Raw genomic sequence first — 25547 nt, forward strand, 5'->3', positions numbered from 1 at the left:
GAGAAGGTTAAAACAACACTAACTTGACGAACTATCATTGTGATTTTGATGCGTAGGTAAGAACGGTTCTTGCTCAGCCCATAGCAGCCATGTAAAACTTGCAATAACAAAGTAGAGGACGTCTAACTTGTTTCTGCAGGGCATGTTGTGATGTTATATGGTCAAGACATGATGCTATATTTTATTGTATGAGATGATCATGTTTTGTAACCGAGTTATCGGCAACTGGCAGGAGCCATATGGTTGTCGCTTTATTGTATGCAATGCAATCGCCCTGTAATTGCTTTACTTTATCACTAAGCGGTGGCGATAGTCGTAGAAGCAATAGTTGGCGAGACGACAATGAGCTATGATGGAGATCAAGGCGTCGCGCCGGTGACGATGGTGATCATGACGGTGCTTCGGAGATGGAGATCACAAGCACAAGATGATGATGGCCATATCATATCACTTATATTGATTGCATGTGATGTTTACCTTTTATGCATCTTATTTTGCTTTGATTTACGGTAGCATTATAAGATGATTTCTCACTAAATTTCAAGGTAAAAGTGTTCTCCCTGAGTATGCACCGTTGCCAGAGTTCGTCGTGCCCAGACACCACGTGATGATCGGGTGTGATAAGCTCTACGTCCATCTACAACGGGTGCAAGCCAGTTTTGCATATGCAGAATACCCAGGTTAAACTTGACGAGCCTAGCATATGCAGATATGGCCTCGGAACACTGAGACCGAAAGGTCGAGCGTGAATCATATAGTAGATATGATCAACATAGTGATGTTCACCATTGAAAACTACTCCATTTCACGTGATGATCGGTTATGGTTTAGTTGATTTGGATCACGTGATCACTTAGATGATTAGAGGGATGTCTATCTAAGTGGGAGTTCTTAAGTAATATGATTAATTGAACTTAAATTTATCATGAACTTAGTACCTGATAGTATTTTGCATGTCTATGTTGTTGTAGATAGATGGCTCATGTTGTTGTTCCGTTGAATTTTAATGCGTTCCTTGAGAAAGCAAAGTTGAAAGATGATGGTAGCAATTACACGGACTAGGTTCGTAACTTGAGGATTATCCTCATTGCTGCACAGAAGAATTACGTCCTGGAAGCACCGCTAGGTGCCAAACCTATTGCAGGAGCAACACCAGATGTTATGAACGTCTGGCAGAGCAAAGCTGATGACTACTCGATAGTTCAGTGTGCCATGCTTTACGGCTTAGAACCGGGACTTCAACGACGTTTTGAACATCATGGAGCATATGAGATGTTCCAGGAGTTGAAGTTAATATTTCAAGCAAATGCCCGGATTGAGAGATATGAAGTCTCCAATAAGTTCTATAGCTGCAAGATGGAGGAGAATAGTTCTGTCAGTGAGCATATACTCAGAATGTCTGGGTATAACAATCACTTAATTCAACTGGGAGTTAATCTTCCGGATGATAGCATCATTGACAGAATTCTTCAATCACTGCCACCAAGCTACAAGAGCTTCGTGATGAACTATAACATGCAAGGGATGGATAAGACAATTCCCGAGCTCTTCGCAATGCTAAAGGCTGCGGAGGTAGAAATCAAGAAGGAGCATCAAGTGTTGATGGTCAATAAGACCACCAGTTTCAAGAAAAAGGGCAAAGGGAAGAAGAAGGGGAACTTCAAGAAGAACAGCAAACAAGTTGCTGCTCAAGAGAAGAAACCCAAGTCTGGACCTAAGCCTGAGACTGAGTGCTTCTACTGCAAGTAGACTGGTCACTGGAAGCGGAACTGCCCCAAGTATTTGGCGGATAAGAAGGATGGCAAGGTGAACAAAGGTATATGTGATATACATGTTATTGATGTGTACCTTACCAGAGCTCGCAGTAGCAGCTGGGTATTTGATACTGGTTTTGTTGCTAATATTTGCAACTCAAAACAGGGACTACGGATTAAGCGAACACTGGCTAAGGACGAGGTGACGATGCACGTGGGAAATGGTTCCAAAGTCGATGTGATCGCCGTCGGCACGCTACCTCTACATCTACCTTCGAGATTAGTTTTAGACCTAAATAATTGTTATTTGGTGCCAGCGTTGAGCATGAACATTATATCTGGATCTTTTTTTATGTGAGACGGTTATTCATTTAAATCTGAGAATAATGGTTGTTCTATTTATATGAGTAATATCTTTTATGGTCATGCACCCTTGAAGAGTGGTCTATTTTTGATGAATCTCGATAGTAGCGATACACATATTCATAATGTTGAAGCCAAAAGATGCAGAGTTGATAATGATAGTGCAACTTATTTGTGACACTGCCGTTTGGGTCATATTGGTGTAAAGCGCATGAAGAAACTCCATACTGATGGACTTTTGGAATCACTTGATTATGAATCACTTGGTACTTGCGAACCATGCCTTATGGGCAGGATGACTAAAACACCGTTCTCCAGAACTATGGAGCGAGCAACTGATTTGCTGGAGATCATACATACTGATGTATGTGGTTCAATGAATGTTGAGGCTCGCGGCGGGTATCATTATTTTCTCACATTCACAGATGATTTAAGCAGATATGGGTATATCTACTTAATGAAACATAAGTCTGAAACATTTGAAAAGTTCAAAGAATTTCAGAGTGAAGTTGAAAATCATCGTAACAAGAAAATAAAGTTTCTACGATCTGATCGTGGAGGAGAATATTTGAGTTACGAGTTTGGTCTACATTTGAAACAATACAGAATAGTTTCGCAACTCACGCCACCCGGAACACCACAGCGTAATGGTGTGTCCGAATGTCGTAATCGTACTTTACTAGATATGGTGCGATCTATGATGTCTCTTACTGATTTACCGCTATCATTTTGGGGTTATGCTTTAGAGACGGACGCATTCACATTAAATAGGGCACCATCAAAATCCGTTGAGACGACACCTTATGAACTATGGTTTGGAAAGAAACCAAAGTTGTATTTTCTTAAAGTTTGTGGCTGCGATGCTTATCTGAAAAAAGCTTCAACCTCATAAGCTCAAACCCAAATCGGAGAAATGTGTCTTCATAGGATACCCAAAGGAAACTGTTGGGTACACTTTCTATCTGTTGGGATCTACGGTAGGGTGCGTCGACTGCAAATTAAAATTTCCTATGCGCGGAACAACCAAGAACATGCTGCGGGAGATGGATCACAGTTTGTTACCACTAGATGCGTAGTGCCGTGCAGCGGAAGAAGAGTTGGGGCAGCGCATCCGCGTGGATCGTCTCCTCCCCATTCGATCTCCCTCGTACAACCGGTGGTCGGTTCCCACGTACAGGTTCGCCGGAGCGGCGCAAGTGCACCGCCTCTAACGGTATCCACGCGTGCAGGAGGAACATCGTGCGGTGGACTACTAGGTCCGATCACACAACCGGCGGCGAGTGGAGGTGTCTATTCGCAACACATGCAAACCCTAGTGACAGCGCTGAAGCTATCAGCCGCGTGAGTGTGCGGCACCTCCACTATATATAGGCGTCCGTCACGGGCTCAACACTTGGGCCTCGCACGGACCCTAAAGCCCATAAGTCTACTCGGCCACAATCGGAATACAGTTCGGATCACATCCGACCAGTGTCCTCGGATCCGACCTCGTAGGTTCCTTCCCTTAAGCGCATGACCCCTTAGGTTCAAGTCGGCTTGGTCGCAGTTCGGATCACCTCCAAACTGCACGATTGGTAGCGGCCTCTAGCAAGGCATGTCGAACACCAAGCAGACTATAAAGCTGGTTAGCGAACCTGTACATCACACTTCCATTCCTTTTGCCACACGATATATGTTGTCGAGCTCAAGGCGAGTCTGTCATCCTTGTGCTAGCCCGACCTCTTTCTCGTTCCAGTGATGCCGACCACAAACCAGATTATCTCATAATCCTTGTCGCATGGCCATGCTTATCCTAGTCGGATCACACGAGGGGCCCAGAGTATATCTCCCCTGATCGGAGGGGCAAATCCTGTTGCTCGACCACGTCTCGCAGCATGGTTCTGGACAAACTCGAAACCTACCTTTATAACTACCCAGTTACGGAGTAGCATTTGGTCGGCCCAAAGCAAGTCTGTCACCATCCCGAGTACATGCGCCAGCTCAGGTCTTAGGACATAGAACATATGTTGTACTAGAGACTCACAGATGACATATCGATGCGTCTCATAGTTGGGTCTGTCCGACTTGGACCTTATCTCGACTCGGATCCGACTACGTCGAGTCCGACCAGATTCTTCCAAGTCCCTATTAGCCGGTTAGCATCCAATGCTCCATGGCTAGTGAGACCAAGCCATCGACCGTGTCATATGCTAGTCTAGTTGGCTGCGCGTCCACACAACCCTTTCAACTAGGGACCTTTTAGGACAGTCATCATACAATGTATGGTCCCACAAACAAGTCGCGTACTTGCTGATACACATCATTGATAATGTCCAAGGACTATCTTTATTCATAAACACATAGGAAATATCATCATACATGATTGCCTCTAGGGCATATCTCCAACACTATCACAGATCCGAAGGCAAGACATTCGTTGCTAAGAATGGATCCTTTCTAGAGAAGGAGTTTCTCTCAAAAGAAGTGAGTGGGAGGAAAGTAGAACTTGATGAGGTAACAGTACTTGCTCCCTTATTGGAAAGTAGTTCATCACAGAAACCGGTTCCTGTGATGTCTACACAAATTAGTGAGGAAGTTAATGATGATGATCATGAAACTTCAGATCAAGTTGTTACTGAACCTCGTGGGTCAACCAGAGTAAGATCCGCACTAGAGTGGTACGGTAATCTTGTTCTGGAGGTTATGTTACTAGACCATGACGAACCTACGAACTATGAAAAAGCGATGGTGAGCCCAGATTCCGCAAAATGGCTTGAGGCCATGAAATATGAGATGGGATCCATGTATGAGAACAAAGTGTGGACTTTGGTTGACTTGCCAGATGATCGACAAGCCATCGAGAATAAATGGATCTTCAAGAAGAAGACTGACGCTGACGGTAATGTTACTGTCTATAAAGCTGACTTGTTGCAAAAGGTTTTCGACAAGTTCAAGGGATTGACTATGATGAGACCTTCTCACCCGTAGCGATGCTTAAGTCTGTCTGAATCATGTTAGCAATTGGCGTATTTTATGATTATGAAATTTGGCAAATGGATGTCAAAACTGCATTCCTGAATGGATTTCTGGAAGAAGAGTTGTATATGATGCAACCGGAAGGTTTTTTTGATCCAAAGGGAGCTAACAAAGTGTGCAAGCTCTAGCGATGCATTTATGGACTGGTGCAAGCCTCTCGGAGTTGGAATAAACGTTTTGTTAGTGTGATCAAAGCATATGGTTTTATACAGACTTTTGGAGAAGCCTGTATTTACAAGAAAGTGAGTGGGAGCTCTGTAGCATTTCTGATATTATATGTGGATGACATATTGTTGATTGGAAATGATATAGAATTTCTGGATAGCATAAAAGGATATTTGAATAAGTGTTTTTCAGTGAAAGACCTTGGTGAAGCTGCTTATATATTGGGCATCAAGATCTATAGAGATATATCAGATGCTTAATTGGACTTTCACAAAGCACATACCTTGACAAAGTTTTGAAGAAGTTCAAAATGGATCAAGCAAAGAAAGGGTTCTTGCCTGTGTTACAAGGTGTGAAGTTGAGTAAGACTCAATGCCCGACCATTATAGAAGATAGAGAGAAAATGAAAGATGTTCCCTATGCTTCAGCCATAGGCTCTATCATGTATGCAACTCTGTGTACCAGACCTGATGTGTGCCTTGCTATTAGTTTAGCAAGGAGGTACCAAAGTAATCCAGGAGTGGATCACTGGACAGCGGTCAAGAACATCTTGAAATACCTGAAAAGGATGAAGGATATGTTTCTCATTTATGGAGGTGACAAAGAGCTCGTCGTAAATGGTTACGTCGATGCAAGCTTTGACACTAATCCGGACGATTCAAAATTGCAAACCGGATACGTGTTTTTATTAAACGGTGGAGTTGTTAGTTGGTGCAGTTTTAAACAAAGCGTCGTAGCGGGATCTACATGTGAAGCGGAGTACATAGCTGCTTCGGAAGCAGCAAATGAAGGAGTCTGGATGAAGGAGTTCATATCCGATCTAGGTGTCATACCTAGTGCATCGGGTCCAATGAAAATCTTTTGTGACAATACTGGTGCAATTGCTTTGGCAAAGGAATCCAGATTTCACAAGAGAACCAAGCACATCAAGAGACGCTTCAACTCCATCCGGGATCAAGTCCAGGTGGGAGACATAGAGATTTGCAAGATACATATGGATCTGAATGTTGCAGACCCGTTGACTAAGCCTCTTCCACGAGCAAAACATGATCAACACCAAGGCTCCATGGGTGTTAGAATCATTACTGTGTAATCAAGATTATTGACTCTAGTGCAAGTGGGAGACTGAAGGAAATATGCCCTAGAGGCAATAATAAAGTTATTATTTATTTCCTTATATCATGATAAATGTTTATTATTCATGCTAGAATTGTATTAACCAGAAACATGATGCATGTGTGAATACATAGAGAAACAGAGTGTCACTCGTATGCCTCTACTTGACTAGCTCGTTGATCAAAGATGGTTATGTTTCCTAACCATAGACAAAGAGTTGTCATTTGATTAACAGGATCACATCATTAGGAGAATGATGTGATTGGCTTGACCCATTCCGTTAGCTTAGCACTTGATCGTTTAGTATGTTGCTATTGCTTTCTTCATGACTTATACATGTTCCTATGACTATGAGATTATGCAACTCCCGTTTACCGGAGGAACACTTTGTGTGCTATCAAACATCACAACGTAACTGGGTGATTATAAAGGTGCTCTACAGGTGTCTCCGAAGGTACTTGTTTGGTTGGCGTATTTTGAGATTAGGATTTGTCACTCCGATTGTCGGAGAGGTATCTCTGGGCCCACTCGGTAATACAAATCACTTAAGCCTTGCAAGCATTGTAACTAATGAGTTAGTTGCGGGATGATGTATTACGGAACGAGTAAAGAGACTTGCCGGTAACGAGATTGAACTAGGTATTGAGATACCGATGATCGAATCTCGGGCAAGTAACATACCGGTGACAAAGGGAACAACGTATGTTGTTATGCGGTTTGACCGATAAAGATGTTCGTAGAATATGTGGGAGCCAATATGAGCATCTAGGTTCTGCTATTGGTTATTGACCGGAGACATATCTCGGTCATGTCTACATAGTTCTCGAACCCGTAGGGTCCGCACGCTTAAAGTTCGATGACGGTTATATTATGAGTTTATGTGTTTTGATGTACTGAAGGTAGTTTGGAGTCCCGGATGTGATCACGGACATAACAAGGAGTCTCGAAATGGTCGAGACGTAAAGATCGATATATTGGACGACTATGTTCGGACACCGGAATGGTTTCGGCAAGTTTCGAGCATATATCGGAGTACTGGGGGGTTACTGGAACCCTCCGGGAGACTAATGGGCCTATTGGGCCCTAGTGGAGAAGAGGAGGGGCGACCAAGGGCAGCCGCGCGCCCCCTCCCCCCCCCCCCCCAGTCCGAATTGGACAAGGAGGGGGCGGCGCCCCCCTTCCCTTTCCCCCTCTCTCTTCTTCCCTCTCCTCTCCTACTCCCACATGGAAGGGGGGAGTCCTACTCCCGGTGGGAGTAGGACTCCTCATGGGGCGTGCCTAGGGTGGCCAGCCCCCTCCCACTCCTCCACTCCTTCATATACAGGGAGGGAGGCACCCCTTGGAGACACAACAATTGATCTCTTGGATCTCTTAGCCGTGTGCGGTGCCCCCTCCACCGTAATCCACCTCGATAATATTGTAGCGGTGCTTAGGCGAAGCCCTGCGTCGGTAGAACATCATCATCGTCACCACGTCGTCGTGCTGATGGAACTCTTCCTCAAAGCTCGGCTGGATCGGAGTTCGAGGGACGTCATTCAGTTGAACGTGTGCAGAACACGGAGGTGCCGTGCGTTCGGTACTTGATCGGTCGGATCGTGAAGGCGTACGACTACATCAACCGTGTTGTGCTAACACTTCCGCTTTCGGTCTACGAGGGTACGTGGACACACTCTCCCCTCTCGTTTCTATGCATCATCATGATCTTGTGTGTGCATAGGATTTTTTTTTGAAATTACTACGTTCCCCAACACCGCCTCCTCCTCAAATGAAGAAGATGAGTGCGTCCAAGCCCAAGCCAAGGACCAAGTCTGTGACAGAGTTGTCTGCCAAGGATTTCTGGGAGAAGCGTCGGCGCAACCCCTATGAGGTCACTCAAGAACCAGCCTTGGTCAACCGCCCGTTCTGGAACCGCTTTCAGTATGCCATCTACTTTGATGTGATCAAATCCAAGAAGAATATTTGTGTTGATGTTCGCTCCATCGACGTTGCCTTTATGTGATCAAATCCAAGAAGAATATTTGGGGAGGCTCTTCAGATGTGCTCTCAGTTGAACATCCATAGGATCATGCAGTTCAACAAGGACTTTGATGCAGATTTGGTGGCTCAGTTTTATGCCACCGTCCATCTTGGAACAGATGAGGACAGGACTCTGATTTGGATGACAAATGGCAGGCTGCTTTCTGTAAGTGGAAGGCCTTCATGGAGCTTCTTGAAGTTGAGGATCAAGGTCTTGAGAACCCAGTTGGCTTTTGTCCTCACCGCAATGCAACTTCCACTCACAAGCAATCTCTCTGGCCATACTGTACCTTGAGGATTCACCCAATGACTAAGAAGGAGACCTATGACCTGCCTGCATTTCTAGACATCATCCATCGCATCTTCAGGGAGACCCTCTTCCCTCGCATTGGCAACTTGGATATGGTACACTCTTTCCTTGTGGACATGCTTCTTTTCTGTCAACATGAGAAGGAAGAAAACACTGGAGACTCTTTGGATATCTCTCATGTCATGTGGTTTGAGTTGGTTTCCGCCATCTCTGAGCAAAAGTGCCCTATCTATGGACCGTTTATCATGTTGCTCATTGAGAAGGCCTGGGAGCGTGTTTATCCTAAGGTGTTGTTGGAGACTGGGGATCTAGTTTCTCATGAGATCAAGCGTCTGAGGAAGAAGGAGAACTGGGACACCGCAGCTCCAAGTTCTAGCGTTCCGCCTGGAGCTGCTGACATGGAGACCGAGGCTGATGCTGATGATGACGATGACTATGAGCCTTCTAGAGCAAAGCCCTCTTGGGCGAAGAAGCTCAAGAGCAAGATGAAGAAACTCTTCTGCATGGAGTCTCATGCTCAGTACATGGCTCATGTGGCTGAGAAGCAGGCCAGGAGTCGTCACAAGGAGCTCATGCGTCAGTTGGGTGCGACCGTTGCCAGCGGGTCTGAGGGCAAGATCACTGATGAGGAGGAGTGGATTCAACAGCATTGTCCATGGACCAATTTAGACACCGAGCAGTTTTCGACTGAGGATGGCAGTGCAGACGAACCCGCCGGGATGTGATGATGGAGCCCCTCAGTTTGCTATCACCTGGAGCAGCACTCTTTGTCTTTTTGGTGTCTCGATGCCAAAGGGGGAGAGAGCATAGGGATTTTTCGTGTCGAGTTGTGAGCGTGTGTTTGTCTGGCGTGTTTGCCTTGCCTGTCTTTCTCGCAAATCTTTTCTCTTTTCTCGTGTTTGGCACTTGTTTGGTTTATGTTGGTGAGAACCGGTACCTTTCATATGGTGTGAGACATATGCTTCCTTTATCCTTGTATAATCTAGTTTTTCAAGTACCTTATGCTTCCTAGCTCTATATATTCCATTACCCGTTGCTAATGTTGTCAGGCTATAAAATATACGGGGAGTTTTGATCCCGATGTATGTGCTTTGCTTTACTTTGTCTCCTCTTCTTAGGTGCACACATTCATGGGGAGCTCCATCTATATTTTGTAGTTCTTGGGTTCATCTACTTTCTTGTCTTACCTTCTTGTGCAAATCATGTGTTGTCATCAATCCAACAAAAGGGGGGAGATTGTTAAGGCATGTTTCTCTCTAAGTAGTTTTGGTGATTGATGACAACATATTTGCGGACTAATCATGTGCGTTGAGTATTTCAGAGATTCATCCTTTAGCAAGACGATTCCCTCCCCTCGGAGTTTGAAGCAAAGACTTCAGTTTTGGTGGTCTTGTGTCGTAAGAGTCACCGTACTATCAAGAGGGGGTCCGCATTGGTTAGGCTAGGGTGGAATCAACACGTACACATCCCCTTTGCACCCTCTGAGCTTTTCCCCTTCGTTGAAGGCTCCCTTGCGGCCTTCTACCTGAGATCTGGTCCCAGTGGTAGTACCGCTCCACAGCGGTAGTACTGCTCAAGAGCTACAAGAGACAGTACCGCTCCACAGCGGTAGTACCGCTTGGAGCTCTCAGCCATAGTACCGCTGCGGCTCTGTGCTCCTACCGCCTCGATTCGAGGGTTCTCCTCTTGTGTCGGGTTTTGCAGCACTTGTTGCGGCAGTAGAGGCGGTAGTACCGCTCATAGGGGGTAGTACCGCCCTTATCACCACGGTAGTACCGCCCTGGGTCCAGGTCCTGCTCTACTTCTCGCTCTCTTCTCACTGCGCGGCAGTACCGCGAGGTGGAATGGTAGTACCACTGGCCACAACGGTAGTACCACCTCCCCCAACGGTAGTACCGCCCTGTGCGGGGTTGAGCGGGGGTAACGGTTGGATTGTCTCCCCCCTTATAAAAGGAGGTCTTCTTCTCCAAGTTGACTAACCTCGTTTCCCCCAAGCTCCAGTGTTACTCCAAAGCTCATTTTCGCCCAATCTCTCTCCCTAGCCAATCAAACTTGTTGATTGTCTAGGGATTGGTTGAGAAGGCCCAGATCTACACTTCCACCAAGAGAAATTTGATTCCCCCACTCATCCCTTGTGGATCTTGTTACTCTTGGGTATTTGAGCATCCTAGACGGTTGAGGTCACCTCGGAGCCATATTCCATTGTGGTGAAGCTCCGTGGTTTCGTTGGGAGCCTCCAATTCGGTTGTGGAGAGAGCCCCAACCTTGTTTGTAAAGGTCCAGTCACCCCCTCCAAGGGCACCAATAGTGGAATCACATCATCTCGCATTGTGTGAGGGCGTGAGGAGAATACGGTGGCCCTAGTGGCTTCTTGAGGAGCATTGTGCCTCCACACCGCTCCAACAGAGACGTACTTCCCTTCAAAAGGAAGGAACTTCGGTAACACATCCTCGTCTTCACCGGCTCCACTCTTGGTTATCTCATGCCTTTACTTGTGCAAGCTTTTGTGTTGTTTCCCTTGCTTGCTATGTACTTATTGTTGTTGCATCATATAGGTTGCTCACCTAGTAGCATATCTAGACAACCTACTTTGATGCAAAGTCTAAATTGGTAAAGAAAAGCTAAAATTGTTAGTTGCCTATTCACCCCTCCCCCTCTAGTCAACTATATCGATTCTTTGAGCAGCTACGAGTTAACTGTAGCATGAATATCCAAAATGAGGATCTCAAAAAAAGAATATCCAAAATGCTAACCCTTCTCATTAGCTAGTTATTTCTTGGCTTTTGTTACTTTTCTTCTACTATTTTCTTGTTCAAGACTATTAGAGCATCTCTAGCAGACCCTGTAAAATCTCAACCCACATAAGTGTTTTGCAGTTCGCGGAAAAGTGCATATACAGGCCGGCGCGGGTGAAATCAGACTCAGACCCCATATAATCAACCCGTAAAAAAATATTCTCTGAATATAACTCTTTCTCTTCCTTTTCTCACGCTAATTTGAAATCAATCAGCGACCGACGTGCGGACAAGGAAGACATGGCCAGAGCTGAGGCTGGTGGACGAACGGACGAGAGAGACGCGGGACAGCCATGACGCGCGGGCGGAGGCCAAGGAGGCGCGGCGGCGGCCTGGCGCGCGTGGCCGGACTCAGCTAGCTAGCGCGGCCATAGCTAGCTAGCTTGCTTGCTCGCATCGATTCACAACTAGGTAGCGTGGCCGTAGCTAGCTAGCTAGCTCGAATCGATTCAGCTAGCGCGCCCGTCTAGCTAGCTTGCTCGCATCCACGCAGGCGGCCGGGCACGGCGGGCGGGCGGCCGGGCGAGCTTCATGGCATTGGCGGAAGCAGAAATTCCTCAACCGCCAACATTGATCGGTATGCGGGGCGCTGGTAAAGTTGTCCTCAAAACTGTAGATATGAGGGTTTCGGGCTCGTGTTTACAGAGCCCCTTAAAAAATTTAAGGGTCGGACGATTAAAGAGTCTGTTCGGACTTGTTTTTTCGACTGGAACTGCAAAAAGGGTTATTTTGCGGGTTTGACCACTTATACGGGGTCTGCTAGAGATGCTCTTAGGAGAAATTTAATAGACTCTTCCTAAATATGCAATACATGTTGTCTAAAAATAAATTACAACCGACCCAAAAAAGGTGCACCCAGTAAAAAAATAGTAGACCGTTGTACAAAAGCGAATGAACCAGCGTTCAAAAATATGGTGTAAATTACTATATTTTTCTGAAAGTGCATTACACACTAGAGTTGAATTGCAGTAGATAGTTGCACACAGATAGATAGAAAAAAGTCATCAAAGTCTTTTTTTTAAATCAAGTTGAAATAAAGACGCGGATTTCATTTGTCATTTGTAGAAGCGACTTTTTGATTTTAAAAGTAGGGCAAAATTATTTAAACTTCAGAAGCTAGCTCTTTCCACTCGCTAAAACTCTCCATTTTAGGGGGATTCTCTATTTTAAGAGCAACCATATTTTGCTTGTTACTCCAACCATAGCCCTAAAACTATTCTGCCTCCCTCACTGCCTCTATCCCTCTTTCTCTCTTTCATGAAAGAAACAAAAGAAGAAAATAATGGTTCTATCCCTTTGGCTCCACACTGACATATACATATCGCACCGGAGAATCCGGAAACTCCGAGAATGCCTTCATCCTTGTTACACCCTTAAAAGTTCTCTCTTATGTTATTACTCGCTCATAACCAATTCAATTGAAACGACTCTTCTATGTGGAATCAGGGAAAAACTCGCAGGTACGTCGCAATACCATCACAAAGGGCAAGCGGTCGCCCCCTGAGTTTGACACTCTTACATCGAAAACTAGCTACTATTAACCCTATGCATTGTAAGACATCACTTAATTCCCCATTGCACCCCTAGATTTGGCAAGGAAATAGGGGTGGATTGGATCCCCAAAATTGGTAGGTGGATGACAGCATGGTTGGGTAAAAGTATCACGTGTACCAAGGCATTTGGTGCTACTGATACCTAATTTAAATTATTCATTTTTTGAATGTTAAAATATTTTTTTGGTGTTATAGTAGCAATAAAAATCAGGTGTGGTAAATTTTTTGTAGCGTAATGGCAAAAACATGATTCACTTCGTGTACAAACTGAACACTCCCCGATGAAGCATCAGGGTTTCAAACATAAACAGTCGCCTACCATACATAACTCAATTTTTCTACATCATTTTAACTTTGAACATTGTCTATGCTTAATACACACCATTGGATGTCTCATGCTCCAATTTGGTCATTTTTTGAGTTGGTTTGCTATTTTAAAGCACTAGTAAGATTGCACGTGCAATGCTCGTCTGACCAATGCTCCATTCAAAAATATATGTATTACGAATCGCACCCGCATAAATTAACCACAACAAACATGAATTCAAAGATTCAACTGAAGACACTCTAAGTGCTTGAAGATAAAGCTAAACATCATATTCAGCTAGCTATCATCATGTATGTAATTTGAGAAACAATGAGAAGTTCTTCAAAGGAAGATCAATGGTGGGCATGCAGTCCAGTACAGCTGACAGAACATAATACAAGCAGAAAAAAATGTAAATGAATAAACAATTGGTTAAAGGAATGCGACCACAAATAAGGAGCATATAATGGTGGAGAAATGGAACATAATGTAATGGACTATAATGCCCAACCGTGTTATGAATTTTGTAGAGTAACTTCAAAAAATATTGCGAGAAAGAGTAACTTCAAATTTGATTGTGAGATATCATCTATTCTAAGCTGATAACAAGTAAAAATACATCGGGAAGGGAAAATATAAATGAAGCAATAAAATTTTCTATTGCTATAGTCCAATAAATTTACTTGTACAACATTGTTCATCTCCTTTGAGATGTCTTCACTTTATTCATATTCGTTACTGAAACATCATTTAGGTTGCTCTTTCGTCAACACACAACATAGGAGATCAATAATACTTTCGCAGTAAAACACAAAAAAGAAAAGACACTTCGCAAGCATGTATCATATTACAATATATTTATAGTACTTACCGTGTGGTTCCCACTTCACTTCACTCCACAACCGCAAAACCCTTCTCATCTCATGGTGGCGCGAGAAAATGGTGACGAGCACCTCCTGTCATGGTGGTGTGAGGATGAAGGCACTTGCTAGATGCATACTGAATCGAGCTCTCCCCCTGTGATCTTCTCGAGAGACAAATTCCCAGGAAATTGATGTACTCCAGTGCTGCCTGATGTTCCATCCCCGGTCTCCCAAATGGATCGCCTCTCACGCCATCTCATGATGGCCGTTGAGCAGGCATTAACATCAGCTTCTACATCTGGCCATCCCTAACAGTTAACATCACACAAGACAAACAACTTGTGCACAATTCTAGCAGACATACAAATGCAGAAATTCAAGTTGCCATGGACTGAATTCACAATTGATGCAGCCAAGGGAGCATACCTCTTAGCAAAGTAAGTCTCAAGTACGTCTATTTTCATAGATATGACATCAAATCACATTGTTATATTTCAATAACACATGCTAGTTACTCTCATAACACAAGAAGTCCTATGACTACAAAACACTTGTAGTTCCTTCTTTCAGAGTAAACGCTGACCGAATTATAGTTGCCAACACTCATGCATCACAGTGGCAGGACTAACTTGTAAAATAGCAGCAATATCACTATTTTTAAAATCTGTAGCACAAATGCGTACAAGGAAAATAATGTAAATCCCTGACATTGAAGTGGCAATATTACAGGAGACTTTTGATTTTCAGTAGATCTGGTAGCAATCACACACAGAATATTCCTAAAAAACGCAGAGATGAAGTAGCCCAGAGATAACAATTGGCCAACGTGTAGAACATAATACATCAGAAAATTGAAGTGAGCACACCTGAATAGAGGAAGAGAAGTGCAACTGGGATTCCTTGCTATCACCGTGCCATTGCAAGCATGTACAGCCACCATGTTGTGGAGCAAATCCTGATGATGGGAGGTGCACATTAAGAACAGAAGGAGAAAACCAATATTCTCTCAATATTAAACAAAATTCAAAACTCACCCATATATGCATCATGAACCTGGGGGATTGAACCTCTTGCTCGTGCTGTAATGACAAATAGGATCATGCCAATGAGGTTAGGATTTGAGACACCTCTTACCAAAGGAGGCGGGGATACAAGAGAATGTGCAGATTTGTTTTGTTGATAACGACAAACCAGAAGTTGCAGAGGCGAGAATATAAGGAATCATTCAGACCCAGAGAGAAAGCAGGGTCGTCCGGCATGGTGGGGTGAGGTCCGGTGGGTGAGGCGCCACGAGATCAGGCGACGAATCAGGGGCCAAACGCGCGGCGCGTCAGTTGAGCAGTGGGCGACGACGCGTGGGTGCTCGGAAGAAGGTGGCTCGCGCGTCCCCGGCGGTGGCTCGCGTGCCTGGCAACGACATGCATCTCACGCGCCCCGACGGCGGCGCTCGCTGGTAGTGAGGGCGGCTTGCAGACCCTTGGAGATTTTCTCTCTTTCGTGATTTCTGATATAGGCTGCGTTCGGAGAGATGGATTAGGTTGAGAGGCAAGCGGTAATTAAGGAAGAGAGGTTAATTGGTGGCAATTAAGATTGCATGCCCTGCATAATTGTAGGAGTTGCCGACGGGGGCGTGGGGTCTTTTGGTACGCGGTGGAGTGCGATCAGTCTATGTAAATTGTTAAATGCACACAGGGAACATATTAGGTTAAGGCTAGCCGCTGGATTAAGTATTGTAGGCCTAATCATACGATGGTAATTAGTCCGTGTACATTTTATTGGGTGTGTTTAAAAAAGATTATGTTTGATCTTTTATAAATAGTGTAGATGTAGATTAACTCATTTTCGAGGCATTAAAAAGGGCAAAAAAAGTCCGGTTCAACATAACGTGCAAACGATGTCGGAAACGGATGAAACTTGGTATGGTGTCTTCATATGACCCCTGTAGGGTATGGTAAACTTTTGATAGCACCATGACAAAAAGTTGATGCATTTCGTGTCTTCGTGTACAAACTGAATACTCTCTGGCGAAGTGTCAATGTTTCAAACAGAAACTGCCGCCTACCACACATAACTCAATTTTTCTTCATCATTTCAGCTTCAAACTTTTTTATGTTTAATACACACCATTTGAAGTCCCCTGCTTAAATTTGAGACATTCTGTGTTGAGTAAATATATTTTTTTCAAGCATTTTTCTTACATACTATATCTGTGGCGGGCGTGGGTGCCGGCCACTGCTAACTTTCAGAATTTCTGGAAAAAATTAGCGCGAGTCTATGAAATATTGTTGTGATGAGCAAACTTTTATCAGCGACGAGTAATATGGAACGGAGGGAGTACCTGGCAAACAAACGACGGACTCAAGTTAGTCGCCCGTCAGTGCTGCTTTTTTCCCACAGCTAAATTTATAAAAAAAATATGAGTGATGGATGGTCATTCTTGCCCGTCACTGCTGTCCATGTAACAGTAGCCGGTGACAATTTTTCTTTGTCACTGCTAAGTTTCTGAAATAGCAGTGGTGGGTACCATTCCTCGCCGCTACTAATCTGGGTCCAACTATAAGCCTTTTTCTAGTGGTAAAGGTCTTTAGTGTTAAATTTGTGGAGTCATCAATGAATGGCTGTTACAGATGGATAGCCAATTACGTAAAATAATTGTAGATTCTTATGCCTTTTGGGACAAGAATTGGTGTAAAAACATTACAAAATTCCATGTAATCTTGACATGATATTGAGAAAGTTATAAAAATATAATAACAATTTTGATGAACAAAACTCATACATATGGTACGAATACGCCGAGTTGATCGACACTTACCTATATTCTATGCAATAGTACATTTGCGCATAGATGCTTTGTCTCCAACATATTTATAATTTTTGTATAATTGATGCTGCATCGCTATCAATTACATACACTCCAGGCATACCTTTTATTGATTCTTTTGGAATAAAATATTAATCCAGTATCTGGTGCCGGTTCCAATTACAATTCTTGGTGCTTTAGCATTCCAGAAAAACACCACAGAAAAAGTCCGAGAAAATAATATATCAAAAAAATGGGTTCTAGAAGTTTCCTGTCAGGAGAAGACCAACAGGGCTAGGCCGGCCTACCTCCGATGGGGCCCACATGGAGTAGGCGCCACATGTAGAAGCCCACCTTATAGGGGTGCTTGTGGCCAATGGGCACTCCCCTGGGTACCTCCGACTCCCAATGACCTATGTACTTCTCAAAACCCCCAAACCTAATTATCGTGCATTTTTCTGCCATCGCCGCGGAATCACATTTGCAAGGCAATAATTGTTTTCAGCCTTGGCCCAGAACTCAGCCATAGGGGGAATCCATCTTCATCATCACCAACCTCGATCCTCGCACTCCAAGATGAGTTGTGAGTAGTGCATCCTGCTACCTCTTGAGCTTATGTTGGTTTTTCCCTTAAAGAGGAAAGGGTGCTGCGGCAAACTAGAGTGAGTATTTCCCTCAGTTTTAAGAACCAAGGTATCAATCCAGTAGGAGACAACGCACAGGCCACCAAATACCTGCACAAACAAACACCAACTTGCACCCAACGCGATAAATGGGTTGTCAATCCCTTCACGGTTATTTACAAAGTGAGATCTGATATAGATGGATAAATGGTAAAGTAATATTTTTGGTTTATGGAACGGAAAATAAAAGATTGCAAAGAAAATAAATAGGAAACTAAAATTGTAGACCAGAAACTTATATGATGGAAAATAGAAGATTATATGATGGAAAATAGACCTGGGGTCCATAGTTTTCACCTGAGGCTTCTCTCAAGATAGAAAATATTACGGTGGGTGAACAAATTACTGCCAAGCAATTGATGAAAAAGCGCAAAGTTATGATGATATTTAAGACAATGATCATGAATATAGGCATCATGTCCGTGTCAAGTAGACCGAAATGATTCAGCATCTACTACTATTGCTCCACACATCGACCGCTATCCAGCTTGCATATAAAGTATTAAGTTCATAAAGAACGGGGTAAGACATTAAGAAAGATGACATGATGTAGAAGAATTAACTCAAGCAATATGATGAAAACCCCATCTTTTTATCCTCGATGGCAACAATACAATACGTGTCGGTTCCCCTTCTGTCACTAGGATCGAGCACCGCAAGATTGAACCCAAAGCTAAGCACTTCTTCCATTGCAAGAAAAATCAATCTAGTTGGTCAAACCAAATCGATAGTTCGAAGAGACTTGCAAAGATATCAAATCATGCATATAAGAATTCAGAGGAGATTCAAATAATATTCATAGATAAGCTGACCATAAATCTACAATTTATCAGATCTCGGCAAACACACCGCAAAAATGTATTACATCGAATAGATCTCCAAGAACATCAAGGAGAACTTTGTATTGAGAATCAAAGAGAGAGAAAAAGTCATCTAGCTACTAGCTATGGACCCGTAGGTCTGTGGTGAACTACTCACACTTCATTGGAGAGGCAATGGTGTTGATGTAGAAGTGCTCTGTGATCGAATCTCCCTCAGGCACAACGTCGAAAAAGGCCCCTAGATGGGATCTCACGGGTACAAAAGATTGCGGCGGTGGAAAAATGGTTTCGTGGCTCTCCTGGAAGGTTTTGGGATATTTGAGAATATATAGGCGGAAGAAATAGGTCGGTGTAGGCACGAGGGGCCCACAAGGGTGGGGGCACGCCTCCCAACCTTGTGGCCGCCTCGTAGCTTTTCTGACGTGCACTCCAAGCCCTCTGGATGTCTTCTGGTCCAAGAAAATCATCGCGAAAGTTTCATTCCGTTTGGACTCTGTTTGGTATTCCTTTTCTGCGAAACTCTAAAATAAGAAAAAAAAAACAGGAACTGGCATTGGGCTCTAGGTTAATAGGTTAGTCCCAAAAATCATACTCCCTCCGTTCCTAAATATAGGGTGTATAGTTTTTGGCACGGAAATTAAAGAACGCATATTGAGGGAACATTTCACAAGTTTTGGGCGAGATTACACCTGATTAATTGACATGAAAAAATAGAGGAGCTTGCCCTATATAAGGAAATGTAATCAAATCCCTTAAAAAATTATCCAAACGAGTGGTGTAACGCAATACACCTTATATTTCGGACTTTTTCTCAAAAATTTATACACCTTATATCAAGGAACGGAGGGATTATAAAATAGCATATTAATGCATATAAAATATCCAAAATAGATAATATAATAGCATGGAACAATAAGAAATTATAGATACGTTGGAGACGTATCAAGCATCCCCAAACTTAATTCCTGCTCGTCCTCGAGTAGGTAAATGATAAAAACAGAATTTTTGATATGGAATGCTACCTAACATATTTATCCATGTAATTCTCTTTATTGTGGCATGAATGTTCAGATACGTATGATTTGAAACAATTTTTTTAATATTGACATAAAAACAATAATACTTCAAGCATACTAACAAAATAATTATGTCTTCTCAAAATATCATGGCCAAAGAAAGCTTATCCCTACAAAATCATATAGTCTGGCTATGCTTCATTTTCATCACACAAAATATTTAAATCATGCACAACCCCGATGACAAGCCAAACAAATGTTTCATACTTTTAATGTTCTCAAACTTTTTCAACTTTCACACAATACATGAGCGTGAACCATGGACATAGCACTATAGGTGGTATAGATGGTGGTTGTGGAGAAGACAAAAAGGAGATAGTTTCACATCAACTAGGCGTATCAACGGGCTACGAAGATGCCCATCAATAGATATCAATGTGAGTGAGTAGGGATTGTCATGCAATGGATGCACTAGAGCTATAAGTTTACAAAATCTCAAAACAAAAACTAATCGGGTGTGCATCCAACTCGCTTGCTCACGAAGACCTAGAGCAATTTTAGGAAGCCCATCATTGGAATATACAAGCCAAGTTCTATAATGAAAATTCCCACTGGTATATGAAAGTGACAACATAGGAGACTCTCTATCATGAAGATCATGGTGCTACTTTGAAGCACAAGTGTGGTAAAAGGATAGTAACATTGCCTCTTCTCTCTTTTCTCTCATTTTTTTATTTGGGCCTTCTCTCATTTTTTGGCCTCTTTTTTTCGTTCGGAGTCTCATCGCGACTTGTGGGGGAATCATAGTCTCCTTCATCCTTTCCTCACATGGGATAATGCTCTAATAATGAAGATCATCACACTTTTATTTACTTACAACTCAAGAATTACAACTCGATACTTAGAACAAAATATGACTCTATATGAATGCCGTCGGCGGTGTACCGGGATGTGCAATGAATCAAGAGTGACATGTATGAAAGAATTATGAACGGAGGCTTTGCCACAAATACGATGTCAACTACATGACCATGCAAAGTAATATGACAATAATGGAGCGTGTCATATAAACGGAACGGTGGGAAGTTGCATGACAATATTTTGAGGAAATGGCTATGGAAATGCCATAATAGGTAGGTATGGTAGCTATTTTGAGGAAGGTATATGGTGGGTTTATGGTACCTGAAAGGATCGATATGGTTGACTAGAGGGTGTGTGAATAGGCAACTAACAATTTTTAGCTTTTCTTTAGCAATTTAAACTTTGCATCAAAGTAGGATGTCTAGATATGCAACTAGATGAGCAACCTATATGATGCAACACGAATAGGAACACAACAAGCAAGATATATGAAACAAATAAGCTACACAAATAAAGGCACGAGATAACCAAGAGTGGAGACGGTGGAGACGAGGATGTGTTGCCGAAGTTCCTTCCCTTTGAGAGGAAGTACGTATCTGTTGGAGCGGTGTGGAGGCACAATGCTCCCCAAGAAGCCACTAGGGCCACCGTAATCTCCTCACGACCTCACACAATGCGAGATGTCGTGATTCCACTATTGGTGCCCTTGGAGGCGGCGACCGAACCTTTACAAACGAGGTTGGGGCAATCTCCACAACTCAATTGGAGGCTCCCAATGACACCACGAAGCTTCACCACAATGGACTATGGCTTCGCGGTGAACTCAACCGTCTAGGATGCTCAAACAACCAAGAGTAACAAGATCCGCAAGGGATTAGTAGGGGGAATCAAATATCTCTTGGTGGAAGTGTAGATCGGGGCCTTCTCAACCACTCCCGAGCAAATCAACAAGTTTGGTTGGCTAGGGAGTGAGATCGGGCGGAAATGGAGCTTGGAGCAATAATGGAGCTTTAATGGTGGAAGAGGTGAGTCAACGGGGAAGAAGGAGACCGCTTATATAGTGTGTGAAAAGATCCAACCGTTACCCACCAACCAGCCCGCGGCCAGCGGTACTACCGCGCCTGGCCAGCGGTACTACCGCAAGGCCGCGCGGTACTACTGCTTGCAACCAAGCGGTACTACCGCACCGACCCACGGTACTGCCGCGACCCCAACACAGAAACAGACGCAAAGCGTGGGGCAGTACTTCTGCACGTGCGGTACTACCGCGCCCCCCATGCGGTACTACCGCAAGGCAAAAGTCCCAGCCAGGGGGAAGGGGAACTTCCGTGCCTACTTCCGCAAATAAACGGAAGTAGCAAAAACCCGACACAGTAGTACTGCCGAGGGGCGGTACTACTGCCTAACCGCATAGCGTGGTACTACCGCACGGCGAAAGCGGTACTACCGCGGCAGGTGCGGATGTAAAAAATTACATCCGCTCCTACTACCGCAAAGGGGGCGGCACTAGCCTGGTGGGCAGCGGTAGTGCGGCTCCAGGGGAGCGGTACTACCGTGGGTGCCTACGGTACTACCGTTGATCCAGGAGCAGTACTACCGCAACCACAACAGCAGCCAGTCAAAGGAGGCAGGAAAATGGAGGAAGCTCCAAGGAGGAGGGAGGGGACAAAAGGAGACGTGTACGTGATGATTCCACCCAAACCTTTCCAACGCGGACCCCCTCTTAATAGTACGGCTTTCCTACGACTCAAATCCACCAAAAAGAAACGTAGAAAAGACGTTGTCTTCGTCAGTCTTCGAGGGGCACCCAATCGTCTTGTGCCTAGCAAACAAGTGTCTGGAATACTCATGGCACACGATTAGTCCGCAAATGCATTGTCATCAATCACCAAAACACTTAGGGATAAATATGTCCTTACAATCTCCCCCTTTTTGGTGGATTGATGACAAAACAGGATTTGCACAAGGAAAGTACTATTAAGTAAATGCAAACCCCTCCTCTCTATAATATAGACGGGCTCCCCCTAAATGTGTGCCACCTAGATGAGCATGAATAGGAACAGAGCTCCCCCTATATTATAGAGATAAGGCATATCTATCACTAGACAAGATAGTACAAACATAGGATAACTAAGATAGATAGAGTGCATATGTCTTACACCATATGGAGGATAGGTCTCGAAGGCACAAACCAAACAAAAGCAAACGAAGCAAGCAAGCCAAACGACAAAGCAAACAAACACACCAAGCACGACACAACGCAAATCCCTACACTCTCTCCCCCTTTGGCATCGAGACGCCAAAAAGGCAGAGAGGACACCTACACACACGGGGTGGCTCAGGCAGAGAAGTCGTCCCACTGCTCCTCGTCAGACTCAGCGGTGGGGATAGTCTCCTCGGGGTCATCCTCTGAACTGGTCCACTTGTAGCCCTGCTTTGACATCCAGGCAGTCTCAGGTGTGATGACGTCCTCAGACTCGCCAGACACACCCTCTCCAAAGAGGCTCATCACCTTCTTGTCACGGCGGCGACTCTCCTTGTCAGTCACGTGAGCCCTGTACTATCCCTTCGCCTGCATGCAGAAGAGAGTCTTCATCTTGTCCTTCGGCTTCTTGGCCCATGACGGCTCAGAGGAAGAAGTGGTGGACCTAGCAGCACGGTCCTCAGCAACAGTCTCAGCAGCAGCAACCTCCCCCTCACCAGCAGCCCTCCTAGCAGAAGATGCCTCAGCACGGGTAGTGGTGTTGGCCCAGTTGGGCTTGACGCGGAGGCTGATGGACTCATGGCGAATCCAGTCTGGAGCAAGGAACTCATCACCTGGATACGTCTTCTCCCAAGTGGTGGAGAGCAGCAAAAACAGGTACGGTCCATAGATAGGTACCTTGCGAGTGAACACCGCAAACCAAAGCTCACACCACATGATGTGTGAGACATCAAGTGGCTGAGTCTGAGAAGAACATGCCTCTGCACACAAGAGCAACATGTCCACTAGATATTCATGTACCTTGTCCTTGTCGCCAATGCGTGGGAACAGAGTGTTGCGGAAGATGCGATGCATGATATCCAGAAAGGAGTTCAACACCCAAGATGACTTGCCATTGGGGAGTACCTTCTCAACAAGGAAGGGCTGAAGCTGGTTCTTGTTGGCAGACTCAGAGTTGGCATGGGGGCGAACGCCAACGGGGGTGTGAAGCCCGTCATCAGGAATGTGCAGCAGATCCATGAACTCTTTCCATGTAGCAAACAGCTGACGGCCATTGGTCATCCAGGTCATCCTCCGCTCCTCCCCGGGATGAAAGTACACTGAGGCAAAGAACTGACAGATGAGCTCAGGGTCATAGTCAAGGTGAAAGGAGATCACCGGCTCAATAGCAAACTGCTCCACCAAGTCCAGAGCCTCTCCAAAATAGTCACGAAACTTGTCCTTCCGCAGGTGATGCATGTCTATCCACTTGACATCCATGAAGGTATTCTGCTTGTTCTTGATCACATCCAGATAGATGAGAGCCTGTTGCTTGGTCCAGAACAACTCGGTGCCTCTGAGGATAGCCCGACGATTCACATAGGGATTGATCTTCCGGCGCTCGACATACTCAGTGGTTGAAATCTCGTCCATGCCCTTAGCCGGTTCCTTTTTCTTGCTGGTAGTGGTCTTGACATTGCGCTTGGGGGCATTGGAGCCCTCTGGGGCTTCATCTTGGGGGTTGCGCAGATGCTTGGAGCCAGTGTCACGGCTGGGATTGGAACGGCGAGAGCCACCACCTGAGACACAGAACGCAAAAACACCCACAACAGCCAAGAGAGATTAATGCAAAGACCACAACAAAGCAAGTGAAATAAGCAGAAAGCACACATGATAAATGCCTAGAGAGAGATTTGATCCCTACGGTAGTACTGCCAAGAGCTGCGGAGCTAAGATAGTAGTACGTCTCTTAGACGCGGTAGTACCGTGCAAGATCACGATAGTACCGGGTGTAGGAGCGGTAGTACGACCTTAGCACCGCGGCCGGCGCGGTAGTACCGCGTCTGCAGAGTGGTAGTACCGCATGGTACGGTAGTACCGCACCTGACGGGCGGTAGTACCGCAAGAGCGGTATTACCGTGCATCGGGCACGGTAGTACTGCACCGCGTCAGATCTGAACTGGTTCAAATCTGAAAAAGCCCGCGAAACCACGGCGATACTACGGTTGGACAAAGCTACCACAAGACAGCATATCAAGTATGTTTCCTACGCATCACGACTCTCCTACATCCTACTCTTGCATAGATTTGGCCTAAAATCTCAAGAACGACAAGTTTCTCCCCAAAAACCTAGAAGCAAGAGAACAGCCAAGAAAAAGAGGGATTTGGGGAAAAACCTTGGTCCATGGCAAGAGGAAGTGGTGGGGAACGATCCCACCGGTCGGAATCCAAGGAGAGTGGCCGGAGACGGAGATCCGACGAGGGCCTCCGGCGCCGTTCTTGAGAGGGAGAGATGTGGAGAGAGAGACAATGAATGGGTATGGGGAGTTGGAACTCCCCTGCCTGAGTCATAACCCCCACGCGCCCTTGACGGCGCGGTAGTACCGTGCCCAGACACGGTAGTACCGCCCGGCGTGGTACTTCCAAAGTACCGCACCAGAGCGGTAGTACCGTGCCTCCCAAAGCGGTAGTACCGCGCCCAGACGCGGTAGTACCGTGGGCTCAAGAAGATGCACGTTTCGAGCGCGAAAAATTGGATCTTTGCACAAACCACTCCGAGCCAACACGACACCACAAGACCACGCAACACACAAAACCAGAGAGGCACACGACAAACGAACCAACCACGAGACACCACCTCTCCAAAAGAGAGGGCGGTGGCCGTAGCCACCTATGTTTGAGTCAATTGGTATGGCACCGCGAAGAATTATCCTTGGGTCCATTACCAAAATTCGTCTTTGAAGCACAAGTACCATCAAACATGGCTAATGTGAAAGACTTGATTGATTTATGCATAATGGGGGGAGGGAGAGTTCATTGAGAGAACATCACTCCCCCTATGTCCATGCCTACATCTAAATAGGACAACACGTTGAGTATGGTAGGGTGTGCAAGGGTTCAAGCAACATTGCTCGAATCGATGA

This window comes from Triticum aestivum, chromosome 5A (genome assembly GCF_018294505.1).
Source record: "Triticum aestivum cultivar Chinese Spring chromosome 5A, IWGSC CS RefSeq v2.1, whole genome shotgun sequence".
NCBI classification, from domain to species: Eukaryota; Viridiplantae; Streptophyta; class Magnoliopsida; order Poales; family Poaceae; genus Triticum; species Triticum aestivum.